The sequence below is a fragment of the Branchiostoma lanceolatum genome, chromosome 2, assembly GCF_035083965.1.
Source record: "Branchiostoma lanceolatum isolate klBraLanc5 chromosome 2, klBraLanc5.hap2, whole genome shotgun sequence".
NCBI classification, from domain to species: Eukaryota; Metazoa; Chordata; class Leptocardii; order Amphioxiformes; family Branchiostomatidae; genus Branchiostoma; species Branchiostoma lanceolatum.
In genome coordinates this window covers 5,170,739-5,180,421 of record NC_089723.1, presented here as the reverse complement: position 1 = coordinate 5,180,421, position 9,683 = coordinate 5,170,739, and positions in this window count along the sequence as shown.

Below are 9,683 nucleotides of genomic sequence, written 5' to 3'. Positions count from 1 at the left end.
CCACTTTATCTTCAGCTATCTGCCTCCGGTCATCTTCAATTTTTGAACTCCTGCATCGCCAATAGGCTTTTGCCAGTCACAGTGCTCGGTAGGGGGGTGGTAATTGGAATGGACATAAACCTAACCCTGGTGATTTTCGATCAAGTAGTTCAAGGCTGAACCGTTGGGAGCCCCACGCATAGCTTCAGTTGGCCTCATTCCGTCACTCCTTCTTTTCTTCTGAGTTTTTCTGGGGCAAAGTGGATTTCTTACCGGACTAACTTGAAAGCCGTAGTTTGGCCAGCAGGACTTAACATCGATGAGGGGACTATGGGGCTTGACAAGCTGTTGTGGACAGATATGGACCATGTGGATTTACCGTTATCACCTCAGATACATGCAACTGATTAAGATTCCACTGAAGCCTGATGGAAGGTGTCTGGTGGAAGTTATGAACTATGACCCCAGCTTGTTCCCAGGTATGATGACCCCAGCTTGTTCCCAGGTATGATGACCCCATCTTGTTCCCAGGTATGAGCCCAAATGTTGAAACATTTGAATGCAATTTTGTGGCTTCTATTAAGAGCTCCCTCATTTGTTATCATAGATAGGACAGTTTAAGATGGAACATATTTCCTCTTCCCCAACCTCTTTGACGTACAGTATTTACAAGTTCTTTCACACACTGGTAGATAGCTTAATGGCCACGCTGAATTGACGGCTTTTTTTATGATTCCTGTGTGGACAGAACGCAACAGAGCAGCTCCCCTGATTCCGCGGCACGCCTGACCTTTTACTTGTCCTTTAGCTGCGTCTTTACTTCTGGCACATCTGAATGTCCACTGAAGGCAACGCTTGGCTTTGAGATTCGGAAAGGCATCCACGGTCTCCTTTGTAGTGAACCACAAAGCGATCTCCCTGCCGAAGCGCACAGCCTGAAAGAAACCATAAGTGGTGTTCTACATTCACATGCCGAAGTGGTGTCGAGGTCAGTGAGAATTTTCAGTGCAACAAAGCAAGGAGTGGCCGTAGGGTTGCTTCAAGAATGTAGCAGGCCCTAGATCCCAAGCCTCTTCACTTCACGCATATCGATGCCGTTCTACCTTCACATGTCGAAGTGGTGTCTAGGTCAGTATAATGTTTTTGGGTGCAACAAAGAAACGAATGGCCGTAGGGTTGCCTCCAAAATGTAGCAGGCCCTAGACCCCTTGCCTCTTCACTTCACGCATATTATATCAATGCCGCTCTACCTTCATATGCCGAAGTGGTGCCGAGGTCAGTATAAAGTTTCCTGAGCAACAAAACAACGAACGGCTGTGGTTGCTTCCAAAATGTAGCAGGCCCTAGAGCCTAAGCTTCTTCACGCATATCGATGCCGTTCTACCTTTACATGCCGAAGTGGTGTCGGGTTCTGTAGCGTTTTTTTGTGTGCAACAAAGTAACGAACGTTGATGTTGTAGTTGATGAAACAATTACTCAAGCAACTGGATAAATTTTTGAAATAGTCAGACGTTTCAGACAGCATCCGCTGTCTTTTCGTCAGTGACTAAAGGAACAAGCATGAGCAAGCAAGTAAGCAAGCAACGAACAGCCGTGCTTGCTTTCAAAGTGTAGCAGGCCCTATATCCCTACCTCTACACGCACATTGATGTCGTTCTACCTTCACATGTCGAAGTTGTGTCGAGGTCTCTAACGTTTTTTGTGTGCAACAAAGCTACAAATGTTGATGAAGGTTAGACATTCAGGAAATAAGATATGCCAAAAACAATTACTCTAGCAACTGGATAAACTTTTAAAACAGACGATTCAGACAACACCGCTGTCTTTCGCCAGTGACTAAAGGGAAATACGGGAGAACCAGGCAGCGGTTGCTTCCAAAGGATAGCAGGCCCTAGATCTCCTACCTCTCCACGCATCTCGTTTCAGCTACAGGCCATCAGCCCGAGACCTGTCTCAGGAATCGATCAGCCTACGTGATAAAGGTGCCACTCTTGCCCATTTATAGAGGACCACTGTTTCGGATAAGTGCCTCTAGCGACAAGCCCTAAATGGCAACCTTTCACGCTGCGTGATGACCCCGTTGTTCTTGTCCTGGCCCAGTTTTGTAGATTTTGAAACATGTAGATGTAGCAAGTGAGCCGTTACTTAGCCGTAGGCATCCCCTTTCTACGTGAAAGGACGACAAATTTAAGAGAATCGATTTGTATGATCTTCAGACAAAGGGGTAGACTCTGTGTTTCCATGTAAATTTGCAAATGAATTTCATGTTTCCAAAGCTTCATTTGCCACCGTCATAGCATTTATAATAGAAATACAACAAAATTCAGAGGCAAGCATCTGAAATCTGATGTATCTTTCTGTTATCGCATTTAAGACGTTGAAATGCCATAAGGATTGGTAAACGGGCGTTTGACAGTCAAAAACAGATTTAGCGCACGTATTCCTTAGATAACCCCTTTGACCTCCCTTGTTTTCTGAGAACGAACGTCTGTACATTTTTGTATGTAGTACTCGATGTATTTAACCTTTAGCACACTGAAGTAGCCGTTTGGCACCCAATTCTCTACTGGTTACAGAGTAAGGCAGCAGGGAGAAGGTTAACCGCGCCAATTACGTTGTTCTCTGTGAACTGTGAAAAAACATGGCAATATATCTACCTGTGAGTGATATTCCTTGAAGAAGAACAGATATTCGTTGTAGGTGCGTGGAAGGTTGCAAAAACTGACCACACGTCCGTCAATGCAACTTGTTTCTTCGCTAAAGATGATCATGAATAAAGAGGATGTTCCATTCGTCAATGTTGTACTACCACGCCATTACTCGAAATCTCTTCCATGTGTATCTCTTTAGAGTGGGGCCTTTTGATAGGTTTTATCCATAAATACAAACAATTCACCAGCCAGGCTCATCGCCGATAGTCCCGCGCATGCACATTATGTTCTGGGACAGTGCCGCACCACGTATTGTTTTCCCTTTGCCACCCCGGTACGCAGCAAACTGTAGGAAACAGAGGGCACCCAGTCCCAATTTGACATCCAAAACAATATCTCTGTCTCCATCAAGACTTATAACTTTCAAGAAATTGTGTCTGTAACCAGAATTTTGGAAGTAGAAACCGCCACACTGCCGGTGAAAATCGTTGATATGCCCTTTAGCGCCGAATAACTACTCAGGCTCAATTGTTGAATACGGACATGTCCTTGGTGCTGAACTCACAGTCGCAGCACAACCCGCATCAACTGGCACTTCTTCGACAGAACGTATCGTTAATAAAGCCGTGTTTTGGTATACAAGGATGATATCCCGTCTATAGTTTGAAAATATTTGAAAAAGATACCGTATGCAACAGACAACATTCTAATGCAACGTGTATAGTTTCCAAATATTTGAAAAAAATATCGTATATAACAGACAAAATTCTAATGCAACGTTTATCAAACATTCAACAGAAACCGTGATGAATTCTATTGTAACTACACGACAACAACTCCTACTCCTACGCCTGATAACACATTGGAATTGCCGGTCAATGGTTAAGGTTTGTGTAGTTGTTGTCGACAGCTGAATTATGATATCGATAAATACAAACAATTCACCAGCAAAGGGGAGTCCCGGGTATGCACATAGCGTTCTGGGACACGCTGCAAGCGAGTATTGTATTCTTCCCTTTGCCGCCCGGTACCAAACAGACTCTCTGTTTACAGTTTCCAAATATTGTGTCGGAAAAGATATCGTATGCGACGGACAAAATTCTGAGTTCAGCGTATGCACAAGACGTTCTGGGACAGAGCATCATCAAGTATTGTCTCCTTCCCTTTTATTTGCCACCGCGAAACAGAATGTAGGAAACAGTGGGCGCCCAGTCCCAATTTGCCGACCATAACCAGATTCCAATTCAGCTCACACCCGTGCGGCGCGCGGCGGTACACAGCTTCCCCGCGGGTCACCCGGCACCGCGGGACTTACAACGGGACAAAACACGCCGGGGACGGTACGTTGTTGGTAGGAAATGGGGTGGGAGGAGGATGTTGATGACACAGCACTGTAGAATAGTTGGCAACGGATGGTACGTTATTGTCACCTGCATGAAGATACGTTTGGGCCCGTTTTTGTATCTGCGTGCGTGCGCAATGTCTTAAGAATCTCTTAATGGATTGCGATGATATTTGGTATGCGGGTATATGTTGTAAACCTGATGGTTAGAGTCGATTTTAGGCCTCCTGGTGGCCGACCTTGGTACTGCAGCAGAACCTCCGGAAATGGGGTTGAACTAGGATGTTGATGACACAGCACTGTAGAATGGTTGGTAACGTTACCATCCCATTGCTTTTTCATTGTCAGCACTACCTTTATCAGAAGCACTGTGCATACCATGAAAGGGTCATTTCTTGTACGATGATCTTTTTTCAAGACCACTTCGCAAGGTTATGTTTTCGTCAGCGTGCATGTGTGCGTGCTGTCTGTCCGTCTGTGAACGCAATAACTCAGGGAAGCCCCGGTGAATTGCCTTGCTATTTGGCATATGAGTTGGTCTTGATGAGACCTCAAAATGACTAGATTTTGCGCCCCCTAGCGGCTTATTATGGTGCTGCAGTGGAACGTTCGGGTTTGATATCTCGTGTTCCGGACATGCTATGGCCATGAGTGGTACAACGTAGATAGCTCTTGATAGGCAATGGGTGGGACTGGGATGTTGATGACATAGCACTGTAGAATGGATGGCACCATCCCATTGCTTTTTCATTGTCAACAGTACCGATATCAGAATATTACAACTTTACATACCATAAAAGGACAGTACCAGTTGGCGTAGTTTTTTTTTTCTTCTTCCTTGCTGGTCATGATTTATGTATGTTGACCCGCAGAGGTATTATGGGTGTAAGTCGATAAAGGTTAGACATCCAGGTAAGGAGATACGCAGGGAAACAGTTACTCAAGCAGCTGGATCAAATTTGGAAACGTTTAGACTTTTCAGACAGCATCCACTATCTCTCGTCAGTGACTATTATGATTGTAATTTGTGCTGGGTCCTTTCACAGTCGGTCCCGCATTGAAACCGAACATACTGGATGAAAACATTGACATAAATAATCATGATTCCAGGCAACAGTTTCCCACCTACATGAATGTCCCAGAAAAGGTTGGGAAAACAGCGGGATTTGGCCTTTGGGTTTTTGACAGAAATGAATATGAATCCTTTAGAAATAACTGGTGTCTGGACATTTCATTTTAAGCATAAGGAACCCGCTGTGTCGGCGCCTAGTATTAGCAAATTGTCTCTCGAACATCATATTGCAACTATACGTTCGACTAGCTGTCTCCAGCTTTAAATTCTTTTCCATCGTACTCATTATAATTATTTGGGAGCCCATGTTGTTAATTTTCGTTGTTAAATCTGTCACTTCAGGCGTACGTAAATATTTTTTATCAATTTTATGTCACGAGGTTCGGATTTTTTGTACAGGCGGGGTGAAAATGTCTTTTTTTACAGACGGGTGAAACTTTTTTTCTGTCCCAAGCAGCAAATTTTCATCCCGGGACGGAGGGATGGGTCCTAGAGACAGCCATGTTTAGATCTAGATCGACTAAGTCTGATTTTTAACAGTCACGTTTTCATGTTGATGTAACTATATAATGTTATGGAAATTTGGTACCTCAAGCGACACCGTTCTCTGTCAATGTTTTTGTGTCATTTGAATCTTAGCAAATGTATAATCGGACATGAAACAAGTGTACTTTGAAATCAGATTTACATCCAGTTAAAAACACGTGTTAATTTCATTAAACGGGATGAACAATTTGTCTTGTCCTTTTTCTAGGAGACTGTCATAATTTCATCCCTGTTGCACGAATGTAAAACAAACAATCTTTTTTTTTTAAAATATGATTTATTGTATGATTTATTGTATGTGTGTTACAGACTAGAGCAATGTTTTGACTGCTACCTCTCCAAGGGAAACAGAAAATATGAAATTGGATGAAAGACGAACACGAGAAAGTCGAGAGATTGTTAGGAGGAAAGCTGTCGATATCATTCAGAAATGTGGTTTTAGTTAATCTTGAAGCCCAATCGTACCATATTATCAGTCTTCAAAATGCCAGCTCTCGATTGAGAATAATAAACGAAGGAAGGATAATGAGCGAGAGAGACAAAGAGAGAGTAAAGGAAAAAGACTGAAAAACTGATTAAATCTGTGCTTTTATTACTAAACCGATTTCACCATAAAAGGAACCAGACTGTTTTGATTGGGACCAAAAAAATGATTTCAACTACGACTGTCCTTTCGCGGGAAGCAGGAATTGAATAGATTTTTCAGCCAGCGATACGAGTTTCTCTCAAATACATTTTTTTAGAAAGACGGAGGGAAGGCCTTGTTGAATCGATTGTGCGAAAAATATTTTAGCAAGAAAGAGTTGCATTCCTTATAAAATCTAAGTTGTCAGGAAGGCTGAACGAGAACACAGAATATGGTTTTCCAAAATTATAGATTCTTCATTTTTGGTTTTGTTTCTGACTCTGGAATTTACTTTGGTATTCATTTTTTTGCGAGTTACGGCATATGTTGGCTCATTTTGCAGATGCTTTATACGATTTACAGTATGATTGAAAACTTTTTTCTGGAAGCGGACGAAAATTGATGCCGTCCATATAGTCGAATTAACATGGCCTAACGTAAAACAAGTAATAAAATTGCTTGGTCCATACAGTGGACATGTCCCACCCTGACACTCTACTAAAGGACCCCTGCATTAACAAATGCCAGAACACTCCCACATCGTACAGCCAGGCAGCAAGTCAAGGGTACGCAAGGACTTTCGGGTGGAATATCGCTCCGTCTCTGTAAGAGAATTCCTTGCTCGAATCCAGCCTCTACCAGGCCCCGTGGATGGCTGGAAAAATAGTAGAAATTGACCAAATAGAGTGAATAGTATGCTAAGGGAGTCGGCTACGGAGAGAAGGTTCAATATGCCATCCACGGTCGCAAACTGTAACTTCTATAGCGGACTAACTCCTGGCATGGTATCCGTCTATCTGACCAATTTCTACGATTTTTTCCAGTGACCTGTGGAGCCTGGCAGAGGCTAGCTCGAATCAACATATATTTTGCTACAACAAGCGAACATGGAATTGATATAAAACCAGTTAATATTTGAAGCTTTATTGCCGCAACAAAAAGTACAGCGACATTTTTACAGTCAACTACAAACTACAAAATAGATCTTAATTAATAATTCTACTTACTAAACAATGAAGGCTAACATTAATAAAATCTGTAATATCTTTATACAAAAACAGTTAAGGTATAATTACGAAATCATTCACTACACATAATCTCCAACTTGAAGAATTGAATCGCTACTTAATTCATATAATTAATTCCTATAATTCCACATGATCAGTGCAGCTTCTATAAGGGGACCCCTTACCTTATTCATTAGCTTTACCATAAGGCCACAGCAAGTAATTTTTATGGATGACATCAGCGCGCTCATTAATTTTCGCCTGATTTCGAAATAAAAAACAAGAAATTTCATTGCCCTCCGACGGTGGTCAACATGCCAAAAATTGGCAAATATGTTGTAAACGTTGACAGTCTAAGGTGTTTCCTTGCATATGAGTACCCAGTGTAGTTCCTGCCCATGATGGTATGACAAGCTGTTTTCTGCGTTTGTTCTAGTTAATTGAGCTGTATACACATCTTCAAGAACAGTTTAATGTTGACAGTCTAAGGTGTTTCATTGCATATGAATACCCAGTGTAGTTCCTGCCCATGATGGTATAATAACAAGCTGTTTTCTGCATTTGTTCTAGCAAGGACATTATATAGATAATGGGGGGGGGGGTCTAGTTAATTGAGCTGTATACACAAGGTGTTTCATCGCATATAAATTCCCAGTGTAGTTGCTTCAGATGATGGTACAACAAGCTCTTTTCTGTATTTGTTGTAGTTAGTCTATTGAGATGTATACATATCTACAAGGACATGTTTACATTAAATCAAGGAGGTTTTATATTATATATGAGACCTCGTTGGTTGAATACAGGAATAAAAGACCTGTTGGTCATGATATCATATTTCGTCGCCTAAATTCTTGTTTAACAAGACTTGCGATCTCAAAATTTGAAAATATAGGAATCTTGATTTTTTGGGCCCGCCTTGTTGTTTTTTCGCCCTATCTCATTAATTTTCGAGTCTGCGGAGGATGTCATCCATAAAATTTACTTGCTGTGGCCTAATGTACCGTTGGCCATTGACGTTGTTCATATATGTACAGTTATATTAAGCTACCGGACTGTATTATGAAAGTTTACGAATATTATCAATATGTAATTCACGTGTAGGTTGGATTGGTAGGCTGATGATTAAGCAGGAAGGTATGTACAGGCACACACACACACAGACGCACACACACATACACAGGCCGACACAAAGACACAGACACATGCAAGTACACACACACATGCACACACACACACTCACACACACACACACACACAAACACACACAAACACACACACACACACACACACACACACACACACACACACACATACGCACACACACAAAACAAACACAAAAACTTTAGCTTCTCCTGTTTTGGGCCCTTCAAGTATATCAGGCTGGGTCGGTGGAGAACCCACGGCAGGTAGCAACGTTAGGGAAGGTTGAATTTTATCTGTGTTGTTCATAACCCTCCAAACTAGAGTGCTCTGCAGAGAGTGCTCATGTGCCACTGCATCAGCCTCAGAGTTCTGAGTGACTGACAGCATCCATCCGACCTTCTCCACAAGTAGAACCGCCTCTCAACGGTCGCTTTCGAACGTGGTTTGACCTTGGTGTACCCTACTGGAGTCCTCTTGTGTGCCAATCACACAACTTCATCTGTAAGGTCGTATACAGAGCTGTTAGCTTCGAACTCGTCTCTGAATTCCTGAAGGGTTTTGTGAATTTTTAACATTTGAAATAATCAATGCTACTTTTACAGTTTTTAGTGTTATCCGTGCACTTGTGAAATGAAGATTGCCATCTTTTGCTACTTCATTTAACATAGTGTGCCACAGTTGAAAGAAGCAATGACCTTTTCTATTGGATATTTCATGAAAGACTAATTTTTGAAAGATAAACTTCAATTTCTACCCGCTGTTGGAACTGCACAACACGTCGGCTGAACGTAATGTGCATGTGGTAATTAGCCTGTTATTTTAAGCTATTACAGCTGCCGAGTGTCTGTCATTCTCTTCGGTCAACGTTGCATCGGAGTAACAGCCGTTGCATAAGATATGTCTTTTGGCACAACTAAATGAACCTACATACGAGATATTGACCTTGAATACGCGAACACGACCTTAAACGCTTGTAACGTTCAGTCGACATGCTAAACTGCACCAATATTTTGTTCTGCATAATTCCTTTTAAAGTTGCCAATGGCCAATTTCACTGGGAGACTGTAGTGAATAAAAGAAATAAATCAACTTGAGCGAAATTCTTGAATAACCTATGTTTGGGGTATCGATATTCGTTTTGTAGCTGTTTGTCATAGAACAGTAGCTGAAACAGATTAATAAACCGATTGATTATGCAAATGATGTACATAATTGTTATCTAGTAATATTCTACCTACCCTAAATTGATTATGTTTCGACTTCCTAAATTCCGACGTGTAGTTGTCATACATCCCATATGAGTAGTTGAAACAGATTA